General features: G+C 35.2%; 3 long non-coding RNA genes across 4 annotated transcripts; 1 reads left to right on the top strand and 2 right to left on the bottom strand.

Annotated features, from left to right (window-relative positions):
* Positions 1-200: 200 nt before the first annotated feature.
* Positions 201-2,900, bottom strand: LOC135731817 (uncharacterized). The gene is made up of 3 exons (XR_012335829.1): positions 2,723-2,900; positions 1,635-1,734; positions 201-286 (listed from the first exon to the last, which is right to left on the bottom strand). It is a non-coding gene; the product is annotated as an uncharacterized lncRNA (long non-coding RNA).
* LOC135781729 (uncharacterized) lies at positions 806-7,492 on the top strand. 2 transcript variants are annotated; one of them, XR_012335828.1, is made up of 9 exons: positions 806-1,038; positions 1,147-1,243; positions 3,338-3,358; positions 3,567-3,665; positions 5,986-6,045; positions 6,142-6,186; positions 6,944-7,021; positions 7,133-7,186; positions 7,426-7,492. It is a non-coding gene; the product is annotated as an uncharacterized lncRNA (long non-coding RNA). The 2 variants fall into 2 exon arrangements; XR_010545214.2 differs by having other exon boundaries at positions 810-1,243.
* Positions 3,556-7,517, bottom strand: LOC135781730 (uncharacterized). Its single transcript, XR_010545215.2, has 5 exons — positions 7,453-7,517; positions 7,112-7,195; positions 6,926-7,004; positions 5,968-6,033; positions 3,556-3,652 (listed from the first exon to the last, which is right to left on the bottom strand). It is a non-coding gene; the product is annotated as an uncharacterized lncRNA (long non-coding RNA).
* Positions 7,518-12,492: the final 4,975 nt, after the last annotated feature.

Below are 12,492 nucleotides of genomic sequence, written 5' to 3'. Positions count from 1 at the left end.
CACACAGACATTTACTCACATATCTCAGCACAGAAAGCACAACGGCACACATCAACTACAACATGACATACCGACCAACAAAACAACATAAAAATCCCACACTAGCGCAATACCACAGTTTTGGCTATTCTTCATATTCTCTAGGGCAGTTATTTTGCCCCAGTGACAGAAACAGCGACAGTAATCAAATAATTCATTACCTTATCTAAATGTGGTTAGAGGCCCACAGGTGAAGGAAGATTTTTGGCCTGCACTTTCACAGCTGGTAAACATGGATTGTGGTGGGCTAGTGACAGAATGAAGAAGATCAGTTTAAAATTTGCTTTACAACCAGAGGTTGCATTATTTTGACAGACAAGGGCTGTAAGAAAATTGTCAAAATCAATAATAATATGAGCCAACAGCCAAACAATAACAACTAAACTCACTCAACTATCTTAATCTGCCTGAACTCAAATCTTGTGGTCTATAAAGTGGGAGTTTATCTGTGTGTAATTCAAACATCATGTTAGACTGAAGGAATTGCAGTTATCAATAGATTTCCCGACAGCACTGGACAAATGACTTCTCACACTCAGTGTGACTTGAGACAAAGGATAAACAAAGACATTGAGTATGTTTACATGCACATAATAAGAGGACAATTATCTTATTATGATATTATAAAAATCAGCTTATTACATTAACATGTTTCAAGCGTTTTAATTTACTTTTATTTGTGAAGTTTATCTATCACAGGTGGAGACATACGCACATACGAAACGGCAAAAAGACGTTAAAATCTGGTTTAAGAGCAAAAAAAACTACCTGTGCCAATCAGTTTTTGCCATTTATGGGCTTTACCCTATAAAAGAAAACCATTTTATGCATTTAAATGACCTTACACGTTATCAGTTTATTAAGCGTTTAGACTATGTAGACACACTCACTGTGCACTAAAATGAAAAAAATTGGTTAACACGACCACTCGTGGTGGCTTCACTCAGAGGTTGGAGAAGACAACCGGTGGACTAAACATCAAGCCTCTGCACGATTCAGGTAAGTGGAATAAAATACATTGTAAATAAACATTATTAAAACAGATTGTGAAGTCATTCATTCAAAACTTGCTATGACCTAAGCCTAAATGACTTAATTTCTTTTTAGAATTAAGACAACCTTAGCAGGAGAGCCCCAGCAGTAACTTTCTCTCAAGCAGATGAGCAATAAGTTGCTTTGTATGAACACCACCCTAACAATCAAGGTAAAAGAGCATTAAACATTAAAGGTATTGCGGAGAATTTAGGTTTTCCGGGTGGATCATCAAGACTATTGGTCCTCCTAGTTGTCAATCTGGAGTGTTGCCGCAATTGCATTTTTTTTAAAAAGCGGAGACGGCGTTTCTTTTCTAAAATTCGAGAAAATCCTCCGCTACACCTTTAAGTGGAACATTTATATAGCATGCTGCTTATAACTAGTGAGAAAGATAATCTAATTGATCTACCATGCATATCCTTCAAATAACTTAACAGAACAACTGAACATGTATAATATAATTTAATATGTACATTATTAATAATAATTGTTAATAATATTTAATATTTGTGAAATTATATACTTGTGAATTCATTATATTTGCAATGTTTATACATTACCTGTTTTAGGTAAACAGATTATCCATCAGTGGGTGCCTCAAGGTCGGCTCTGTAAATACTGTAATCTGCATGTTTCCGAGCACACGTTTACCAGGACACACTAATATTAAACAGAAAAACAACATAAATCAGTGTTAAACACAAACAAATTTTAGGTAAATTAAATAAGGTTTTAATTTTCAATCAATATAAAAGAAATAAACGCAATAAAAAACAATGTCAGTGACGTAATAAATATGTGTAAATTTACACGCATCATTTATTAAGCATTATAAAAAAATCCAGCAATATTATTAAACTTTGGTTATTTGTTATTATCCCTGCATTCAAATGGTTGCAGGTTGGAGCAGGAAGTTAACCCTTCTGTCGCGCAAGCGCGAGGTCGCGAGGCCATTCGTACGTCACGTGAGCGCCATTTTCATCATATGACCGTTTTTCCTCAGGCACACTTCAACATTTTCTTCGCATTTAACATCATTATTAACATGTAAATAATATAATTCGTAAACATAACGTTTATGTTAATTTATAATATATATTTTTTTTAATTGTTGGCTTTAAGTTAATTTGTCTGTCAGACTCAGTTTGTTCGTGTTGGTAAGTAACTTAACGTACGTTATTAACGTTACGCTAGCCTTTTGTCATGTATGTGTTGTTAGAAACTGATAAAAATACGAATTAATTCACAGATATAAATAACTTTATCGCTAATACAACTGATAAAATATATTAACTTAATTATCAAACCACTTCGCTATAAAACTTTAAGGCTTCTTGTGAATACCGGTCGTTTACATAACGTTAACTTACTCCAAGCAAGTCGGGCGGGAAGATTGATACATTTTATAACTCAAGTAACTTTAAGTTAAACAGGGGCTGGTCTAGGCTAACTTAGCAAATGTTTACCCCACGACCGCTGAGAAAACGGTTACATGTTCAACGTGCCTTGCCTTCAGGATTTGCAGCTCGATTTTGCCTTGCATTGATAAACGTTACAAACAAACAAACCAAAAAAAGAATGATCATATACGACAATCAATCTTAAGATCCACTACATGCATAACATAATGTTGGTTACTTAACGTTACCTCTACTGATGAAACTCCTTCGTCAGCGTTGTAACTTCACATGTTGGTTTTGGTAAATCACACGAGGCCAAAGATCGAGGTGAAAAAGAGAAATAAATCGTTCTGCGATCGTTAAACGCGATGAGACACGAAGCCTTAAAAACCACAGGCTACTCCAGCCCAAAGATTAGTGTAGCCCTTGTGTCCGGCTTCACGTGGCTTAGCGTTAACCAGTATGACATCACAGTACCGCGTGTTTACACTGTTTTGTGGGCTTTTGAATCACTCTCGCGGTACTTCAATGTCTGCGCATGTGTGCCTGAAGTCAACCACTCATGCTTGTAACAGGGGTAGCGTTTGTGCGCTCAGTGATTTAGGGTGTTACAAAACAAGATTATTACATTAATATTATCAATTAGTATTGTAATAAAGCTTTTTAAATGTTTGTTAATGATTAAGTGTCATTAACAAACTCTGATTTAAAACATCAATATATATGCTACGTAAATTTTCCTTAAATCATCAAAACATCCAAATTCAATGAAACAAAAAAAACAACAATGTATTTAAGATGAGACACATTCAGCATTTATAATTTTTTCTCTCTTTTTTGTTTGACTTTGTTTTCTACAGAAGCCTGTTAACAGTAGACCAAAGGTATGATGATCAATTATATATGCAATATGGTTGAAAGGTCAGTAAACAAACAACAAAAAGGTAATTTCTTAATAGAATGTCTATACATTTTTTGCTTTTGTTACATATTTCATACATCAAAATCATTAAACGTTAATAATTATGTATTCCAACTTGTTGCAGCTTGACAAAAATGTAGCTTGAAGGAGAAGGGACAGCTGGTACGCAGACGACGATACTATTACACTGACAAGAGTGTAATGATGATGGAGACACAAGCCAGAGAAAGGGGGGACCAAACACCAGGCCAGAATTCTGCATGAGTCAGGTAAGCATAATGAGTTACACCAGTGGTTCTCAACTCTGTTCATGGAGTCCCACTGCTCTGTGCATTCTGTATGTCTCTTTGATTTGACAGACTGAGGCTGCGTCCAAATATCACTTTGTGCATCCTATCGTGCATCATGTTCTGGATGTAAAGCATGAGACTTTTAATTGTATGTTAACATTTCTATGGTGTTCACTGCATTATTGTTATGCATTTTGTGAAACATCTGCAACATTGTGTCGTTTATTTAGGGACTACTGAATAAATAATACACTTTAATAAAGCTACATACTCAAAACAAAGAGTTTTTTTACAGGAGCAAAGAATTCTGCATCTAAAAGTTTGATATAAGCAAATGTTCATTTCAGAGTGTTCATTTTATTTACAGAAAAACGTAAAAATGTTAAATATAAATCAAAAGTAGTAAATAAAACACAAATACGTTTTGGTGCAAATTGCTGGCACTACCTAGATTGAAATTTTTACACATGCTAAGTGTGTCCCATCGGATGAATAATTCTACATGCACGCTTGGGATCTTCACGCCCACTAGAATACTTAGGCCAAATAAAATAAAAAAAACGTAATGTAAGTAGTCTAGTGCAAAGACAACAAGTGTGAACATTTGGACACAGCCTCAGTTCAGTTCATGAAGATCTCTACTAATGAGCTGATGATTTGAATAAGGTGTGTTAAATAAGGAAGACATACAAAATGTGAATAGCAGAGGACCTCAAGGAACAATGTTTAGGTACAGTTACACTGTATAAAACATTAACTAAACAGACAAATTATTTGTCATAGCTTCAATAAACAAAAGAATGTCACCTGCATTTTAGTTTCAAGCATTTTTCCACACAACCCAGTCTCACCCCATTTCGTCAATATTTGACGACACTTGACCATTCGTCATATGTTGACGTGAAGGGTATACCTTTCGCGTCATTTTTTGACGAACTGGGGAATTCAATACTATTACGTCCGTTGCATTCTCTTTCCTATTTTATTACCATTTGCGCGTCGGTTTAGGGTTAGATTTACATAATGACATCCCTACCCAAACCTAACTCTAACCCCAACGCCAGGTGACAACTGTTTCTAACCCCAACGCCAGGTGACAACTGTTTAATTTCGCGTACACTGTTTAATTTCGCGTACACTGTTTAATTTCGCGTAATCTAACCCTAAACCCACGCGCAAATGGTAATAAAATAGGAAAGAGAATGCAACGGACGAAATAGTATTGAATTCCCCAGTTCGTCAAAAAATGACGCGAAAGGTATACCCTTCACGTCAACATATGACGAATGGTCAAGTGTCGTCAAATATTGACGAAATGGGGTGAGACTGTGTTATTCCACAATGAAGCCAAACTGGAAGAAAATAAGCTTCTGCTTTGCATCTGACATCAGTTCAGAAACCTGCAAAAATAATCACAAGAGAATGAAGAATGTTTAAAATATACATAGAAATAAGCTCTAAGGAGCGGCATGGTTTACAGTAAAATTATGGGGTACTCACACTATGCATACTGTATCATACCAAAGTATTTTTTACCTCCAAAGTTTGGTGTTACTAGTGTGAGCGCTCCGTACCCTACTACACTTGGTCTCTGCAACAGTCCAGTTTAGTTCATGGTAGGGGGGCATATTTTGAAACATAAATATTTTCAAATTATTTGCGACCCTTACAAAGACACTAATTTCCCACAGCCAGCAACAGCACAATGTTTGTCTGACATCACAATCTTACTGTTATTACAACTTTATGATTGTCAACAACTACTACTTTAGACTGAACACCAGTGGGCGGAGCCAACGATATAATGATGTGCTGTGTCTTTCTGTGGGGGAGGTCAAATGAAAATTAATTTAGCTAGTGACATCACTACTCCAGCCATTTTACATTCATAAAAGAAGAATGCTGTCTGCGATTCACTTATGTTTCCATGATTGCAAAAACCTTTATCGAAGTACATATACAATTGTTTAAGTGTCATAATTAAAACATGCCTAAATTGGCAGTGACCCTGGCTTAAGTCGATACAAAACTCAAGTGCAAATCATGACACTCATATTAACTGTAGTTTTGCAAATTATTGTAACACCGATATCAGATATGAATAGTGTCTTATGTAAATATAAAAAGAGCAGAACAAAAAATGAATATAGTCAAAAAAATATGATCTGTGCATTAAGATTTGCATTGTAAATGCAGTCTTATTGTTACGAAAAAACTTTGTTATTGCTGGAATCATGAATGGTCTGAATAGGATTTGAGTTTGTTTACTTGTGAAACTTACCTGCACCACCATTTACAGATCCAGTGGGTGCAGATCATCATACAGATGGTTCAAGTGTGGATCCACCTAATATTCAAGGTAAAAGGGCATTTGTTCACAGCATTATCTAAGAAAACATATCACTAGATATTACATATTAGATGTTCATGTCTGACTCTGATCCATACGAAACAGATTTTCTGTCCTGGGACACTCGGCTAACCATCAAGAAAGAACACAGTAGGTTAACAAGAATCTGACCTCACGTTTGATCATTACAAAATTATGGCAGTACATTACACATTTAAGGACTGTTATTCCTCTGCCTGATTTAAAAATACCCCAAAGTTCTTAAAAAGAAGCAGCCCTAGTTATTTTGGCTTGTTAAACATAAACTATATAGACATAACTATTGCGACACCTCCTTCTAATAAACAGGTTGAAATACTTTACTTATTTCCATGAGCACAAATCTTAATGCTACAGCATATGATATTCTAGAAAAACCGTTTGATGCTAAATTTATAGCAAGAGTTTTGGCAGGGCGCTTTTCAATACCAACTTAAGAATGACCCTACAAACTAAGTAAGGTTCAAACATAAAATTAGTGATTCAGTCTGGTGTGGAAGAACTTTGACTGCTCTGAATAGACCTTAACTCAGCTAACACCTTTGATATGACTCAAAGGTTTTTAGCCAAAAACTCATCACCTAAACCTATCAATGACTTGTACAAGAAGCTGTAGTCATTTCGGAACAGAAAAAGGCACTTACAAAACTGTTGCAACAAAAATCAAAATTCTTTGTAGTGGTATTATATGGTATAGCATTTATATTTGTTTTGATTGGACATACTGGAATAAATAAACATGTTTATTAGAATGAGGCCTCCCAATACTTTTGTCTAGTGTATTTGCCACAGACAGGGTAACGCAATCCTTAGAGTGTGCTTCTTTGTAAATGTGACAAATGAAAATGACCTGATCCATCATTTCCAGCTCCAGTGGGCATCCTTTATCCATCCAGACCCTCATACAGATGGTTGGAGTTTTGATTCACCTAAAGTACCATGCAAGGTAAGAGAGCATTTGTTGACATAATTAGGAAGAAAACATAAATGCATTGTTCATGGCATTTAAATACAACATAACACTGTTTAATACTACCTTTTTCTGTTCAATCCATAGAGCACTCATTTTCCCTCTTGAGACCATGGTGTGACCTGCAAGGTCGAATGGAGAGTAAGTTGCCTAAAAAAATAAATAAAATAAATGTATTTAAAATCGTCATTAGCTAAACATCAACATGTCTGAGGCAGATGCAGGTCTGATAATCTGTCCAACATTCAAAACCTCACAGTAAATCTACAGTCTTGAGTACTGTTTTAAATCAATGTATACATATGCTCATTATGAATTTTAATAAAAAATACTAAATGTATATAAAAAGCCTCAATTCAATTATTTTTTTGATATTGCAGCTGTAAACAAGACAATCTTGGAGTCACCTGCATTCACTGGTCCAGTTGTTAGTCCAATTACAGATGGGGATTATAGAAGAGGATGATGTCTTTTCTCCAACATCTTTCTAGACTGATAAAAGATCTAGACAGGCTCAAACAAAAGTTAACAGACAGAGGGGCTTATATAGAGAATGGTAAGAACCATTTTATCCGTCAAACTTTTTACCAATTATTGTAAACATAAACAATATTATAGGGCTTAATTTGTTTAAAACATTACTTCAATGTACTGTATCTGTTTAAGGTGAGCAGCTACACATGAAAGAAGAACATGGAGAATCTGCCCAGAGGTGTTAACCAGCAATGCAGCTATACAACTAAATTGATGTAGGCGGAAACAATGTGTGTATGTTATGTCCAAATGTTGTTATGTTCAAATGTTTTACAATATACTTAAACAGGTGGACCTGTCATTATTGCATTAGTCAAGTACAACTGAGTAGGTTAAGTTTACATATCAACGTCAATAAATATATATATAAATAAATATCAGTCTTGACAGCAAACATAATAATGTTAAATAAAATAATAATTACAGCTTTTTAAGAAATTTACACGGGCTCAAACTATCAGTGAAATTAACTATCAAAAACCTAAAATAACCACAGACACGTGAATAAAATATCTAACGTGAACTAGCTAGTTACTGTACATACATTGCTTATTATCAACGAAATTTCTAGTTAACTGATCCCACATCCAGCATTATTAAAATGTATTATTACTACATACCTTAAACAAATGTTCCCTTAAATCGCCAGACCAGGACAGGTTTCTTTCTTGCCCTTCTTTTGCATTGCGACGTCGATATAAGTCCATGGTGTGGTGTAGCACGAATTTAACGCAAAGACGCTCATATTAATAATATACACGATATTGACGATTAATACGGATGATTTTCTCTTTGTTTGACATTCTAATCAGAGTTATATTGAGGAAACAAAGAAAACATATGACATAGTTTGTAAAATTAATTTTTCCTTATTTTTGTAATGGTTTCTTTTAGAATGCAGCTGCTGCAGATGAAGAATCCGTCCGTCTAGCACTGAAGGAGACGCGGAAAATCGGGAAAAGATGTTCTTTGCCCGAGGAAGCATTTGATTAATTTAAAGATATTGTGTTTCTTTGTATGTTATAGAAAAACGTTGCTTTTTTGCATACACTCGTGTAAATATGCATCTTATGAATGTTTTCCTTTGTCTAATTTTAATAAATTTTACGCAATCAACTGCCTGTTTTATTGAAAATACTGTTTTAATTGTTGTCAATGATATATTGTAATAATATGTGTGTATAACTGTGTAGAAGATGTAGTTTAGAGAAATTTATTTTTAATGATCTTTTAATCGTCTTTTAAAGCTCTCAGAAACATCTTAGAAAGAGCTTGATTAAAGCTCTTATAAAGATCTTTTAAAGAGCTAAGAAACATCTTGGAAATATCTTAGAAACATCTGCTAACCATCATTCTAAATATCAAGCGTCTTGAAAAGATCTTAAAAGCGTCTTCAAAACGGCTGGGCTCGTACGTCTCAGATACGTAATTCATATGGGCAAACGACCTTTATAATACGTTTTCCAGACGGAATGGAAATCTGAGTGATTACCTCGCAGATACGTATCTGAGACGTACGTGTGCTATCTGGGTAGGGTTTAAAAAGACTTTTGTAGAAGTTGAAGTATCAACTCAAGCTTTTTACTCAAGTAAAAGTGAAAAAGTACTGGTTTCAAAACTACTTAAAGTATAAAAGTAAAAGTAATGTAAGGAAAAAATGTCATTACGGAGAAAAACCTAGGCCGCGCCACAGGGGCCTTTTGTGCACTACCCTATCTCCTCTAAAACATGTTTCTAAAGGCCATAATAACTATAATGTTATATTAAAATGTTAATGTTAAAAAATTTGGGATGCACTAGGGCCAGGGGTAGGCAACATCAGTCCTGGAGTGCCGATGTCCTACAGATTTTAGCTCCAACCCTTATAAAACCTTGGCTACCTGTAGTTTCAGGTGACTTTATAGACCTTTATTAGTTTGTTCAGGTCTGCTTGTTTAGACCTGGAGCTAAATACTGCAGGACATCGGCACTCCATGTTGCCTACCCCTGCACTAAGCTATCTGTTCCAACCACATAAGGTATATGCCTTAAGAACTCTCGCGGTTCTTTTATGTTTCTTTGTGCAGCAGCATCAAACAAACTTTTGATCATCTGCAGTCAGCTGGGGGCGGGGATTGTGTACAAACCAATAGGGTGTCGGAATGGTGTATGTTTATACTTCTCATCCAACCACAATCGCATTCATCTGGATGATCAAGATAAGTTTTTTTAACGATGACAAGCCGGAATGTAAAAAAGAAAACAAGCCGAAATAATAGAAGAAGAAAATAATAGATTACATGATATAACTTTTTTTTTAATACTGTATCCTAAATTATGGATAATCAATACATTAATAAGATAATACATTTCTGGAGTGTTAAAAATGTAAAGAAAAAATAACAACAAGAACCATACTGAACCGTGAACCGTGACCATAGAACCGTGATACGAACCGAACCGAGGGTTTTGTGAACCGTGCCACCCCTAGCTGAGCTAATTTTGGGCTGTCAGTGAAAATCTAGTAGACGTCTATCATAGCCCAAGAATAGACTAGTCATCAAATAGACGTCTATTAAACGTCTACATATATACGTCTAATAGACGGTGAATGCAGGTCTAGGCTAATAAAAGGCAAAATTTGGGCTGTCAGTGAAAATCTAGTAGACGTCTAACATAGCCCAAGAATAGACTAGTCATTAAATAGACTGTAATGGCTAAAGAAATCTTTGTTATCCAATATAACAGGTTCTTATAAATGGCAATCATACAAAGAACTTAAAGCATTTATTAAAACAAATATATATTTAAAGGTGCTCTAAGCGAATTCATGCGTTTTAGACCATAAAACATCTCCTCACTATCTGCTTGCTACCTGACCACTGATCAAACTGTAAAAAAAACGCGATCTCTGTAGACAGCCCAGGCTCTACAAACTTCAATATACACACAGTGGCCAAACCTGCACCACGAAACAAAAAAAACTGTTACAGCCAATAAATGGCAAGAAGGATTTGGGGGTGGGGGTTGGTCGCGTTCATGAAAGCACGGAAGGGAGGGAGAGGGGGAGGAGTTAGCTACGCTCCGTTTGTTTGAAAACAGTTCAAATATCAACAACAAGTGACGTCGCACAGATTCGCTTAGAAAGCCTTTAATACAACAGAAATTTACATTAGTCAATATAACAAACAAAATTAACAACTTTTACAGCCTAACATAAAAAAATGAATACAAAAGAATAAATTACAAAATAAAATGTTATAAAATTACGTATAAACTCAACTAACTGTCTTTATTCATTGTATTTACTTTTTTATCCCCTGCCCCCCGTCCTCCCTGGAGCTTGTTTAAAATGACCCCCAATTGCAGCCTTTACTTCAAACTCTGTCGCTTCTGGATAGTTGTTTAGTACTGCGTCTGCCAAATAAGAAAAGAATGTATAAGACAAGCATTTTCACTTTGTTAATTGTGACAGTCTGCCTCCCAAGCAAAATAGAATGACTATGGCTGGGCAGCAGTAAAGATTTAAACTATATAATTTATATAAAATAAAACACTTAATTATGATTAAAGATAAGAATAAACACTGTTTGTGACTGTCTGCTTTTTATTTTTTTACTTCCTGATAATTTATAACAAAAAAAGTGAATTATGAAGAAAGTCATATATAAATATTGACAGGCAACTGTATCCATGCCATTCTCATTACCACAAACACAAGTGCATCTCTCTCGCTCTGTGTGTTAAATTATGTTTTGGAACTAGCAACAATGGCTTAAAGGCAGGGTATCTGATTTGATCCAGAATCATTGTTAGTTATGCTGGTTGAAAGTCTCCGCACATCCTGATAATAATTGCTATGTTAAGGTATCTGTGGACCAAAACATTTTCAACAAATCATTTAACTCTGAACGAAATCAATAAATTGACGTATGTTTTGCTCATCCTCTTTGAACTTCAATTCAATTCAATTAAAAAAACTTTATTGTCTATCCCCACAGGGGTAGAAAATTGACTTTAGACAAGAGGCTCAACAAACAAACTAACAACAATACAATACAACAGACAAAGTACACAATAAAATAAAATAAACATCTCCCCTATTTTCTATTTAAAATATTAATAGCCGTTGGAATAAAAGTGTTCTAATATTTGGCCTTTTTCGCCAAAGGTACTTTGTATGGTCTGCCAGACGGAAGTAAATCAAAGGAACTATTAAGAGGATGGGCAAAGTCTGTCACAATAGCAGATGCTTTCCTTTTTACTGCCACAATGTAAAGATCAGACAGGATTACCTGTTTCACACCAATAATTTTACCTGCTATATTTATAATCCTTGAAAGGCTATTTTTTACATTTAACAGTGAGAGAATTGTACCAGGATACAATGTTGAAAGTAAGTACAGATTCAATAAGAGATTTATACACCACCACCAGAATATCTTTTTCAACGTTAAAGCTATTCAATTTCCTCAACAAGCCTAGACGTTGATAGGACTTCTTAAAGACATTGTCAGAGTGCTTGTCAAATTTAAACCGGGAGTCAATCTCTGTACCCAGATATTTGAAGGATCCCACCTGCTCGACTTCCTCTCCATTAATTATCAAGGGTTTAAAAGGTGATTGTGTGTTAATTCCCCCGGAACACATTTCTTTGGTTTTGTTAATATTAAGCTGGAGAGAGCTATCCTTTGTCCAAGCGGTGATAAAATTGACAAAATCAAAATAAATTTCCAGTGATTGAGTATCTTTTATACATCCCAACAGTGCCATATCCATAGCTGCCAACTCTCACGCATTCGCCGTGAGACTCACGCAATTGACCCCATTCTCACGCTCTCACGCCACACATCCATTTTCTCACGCAGGCTCGTGCCCACCATTTAGATTCCCATTGAGTTTAATAAAAGACATTAAATACTTTTATAAAAATA

This window comes from Paramisgurnus dabryanus, chromosome 23, assembly GCF_030506205.2.
Source record: "Paramisgurnus dabryanus chromosome 23, PD_genome_1.1, whole genome shotgun sequence".
NCBI classification, from domain to species: domain Eukaryota; kingdom Metazoa; phylum Chordata; class Actinopteri; order Cypriniformes; family Cobitidae; genus Paramisgurnus; species Paramisgurnus dabryanus.
The sequence above is the reverse complement of the archived record's forward strand: the minus strand, read 5'-3'. Positions and strand labels throughout refer to the sequence as shown.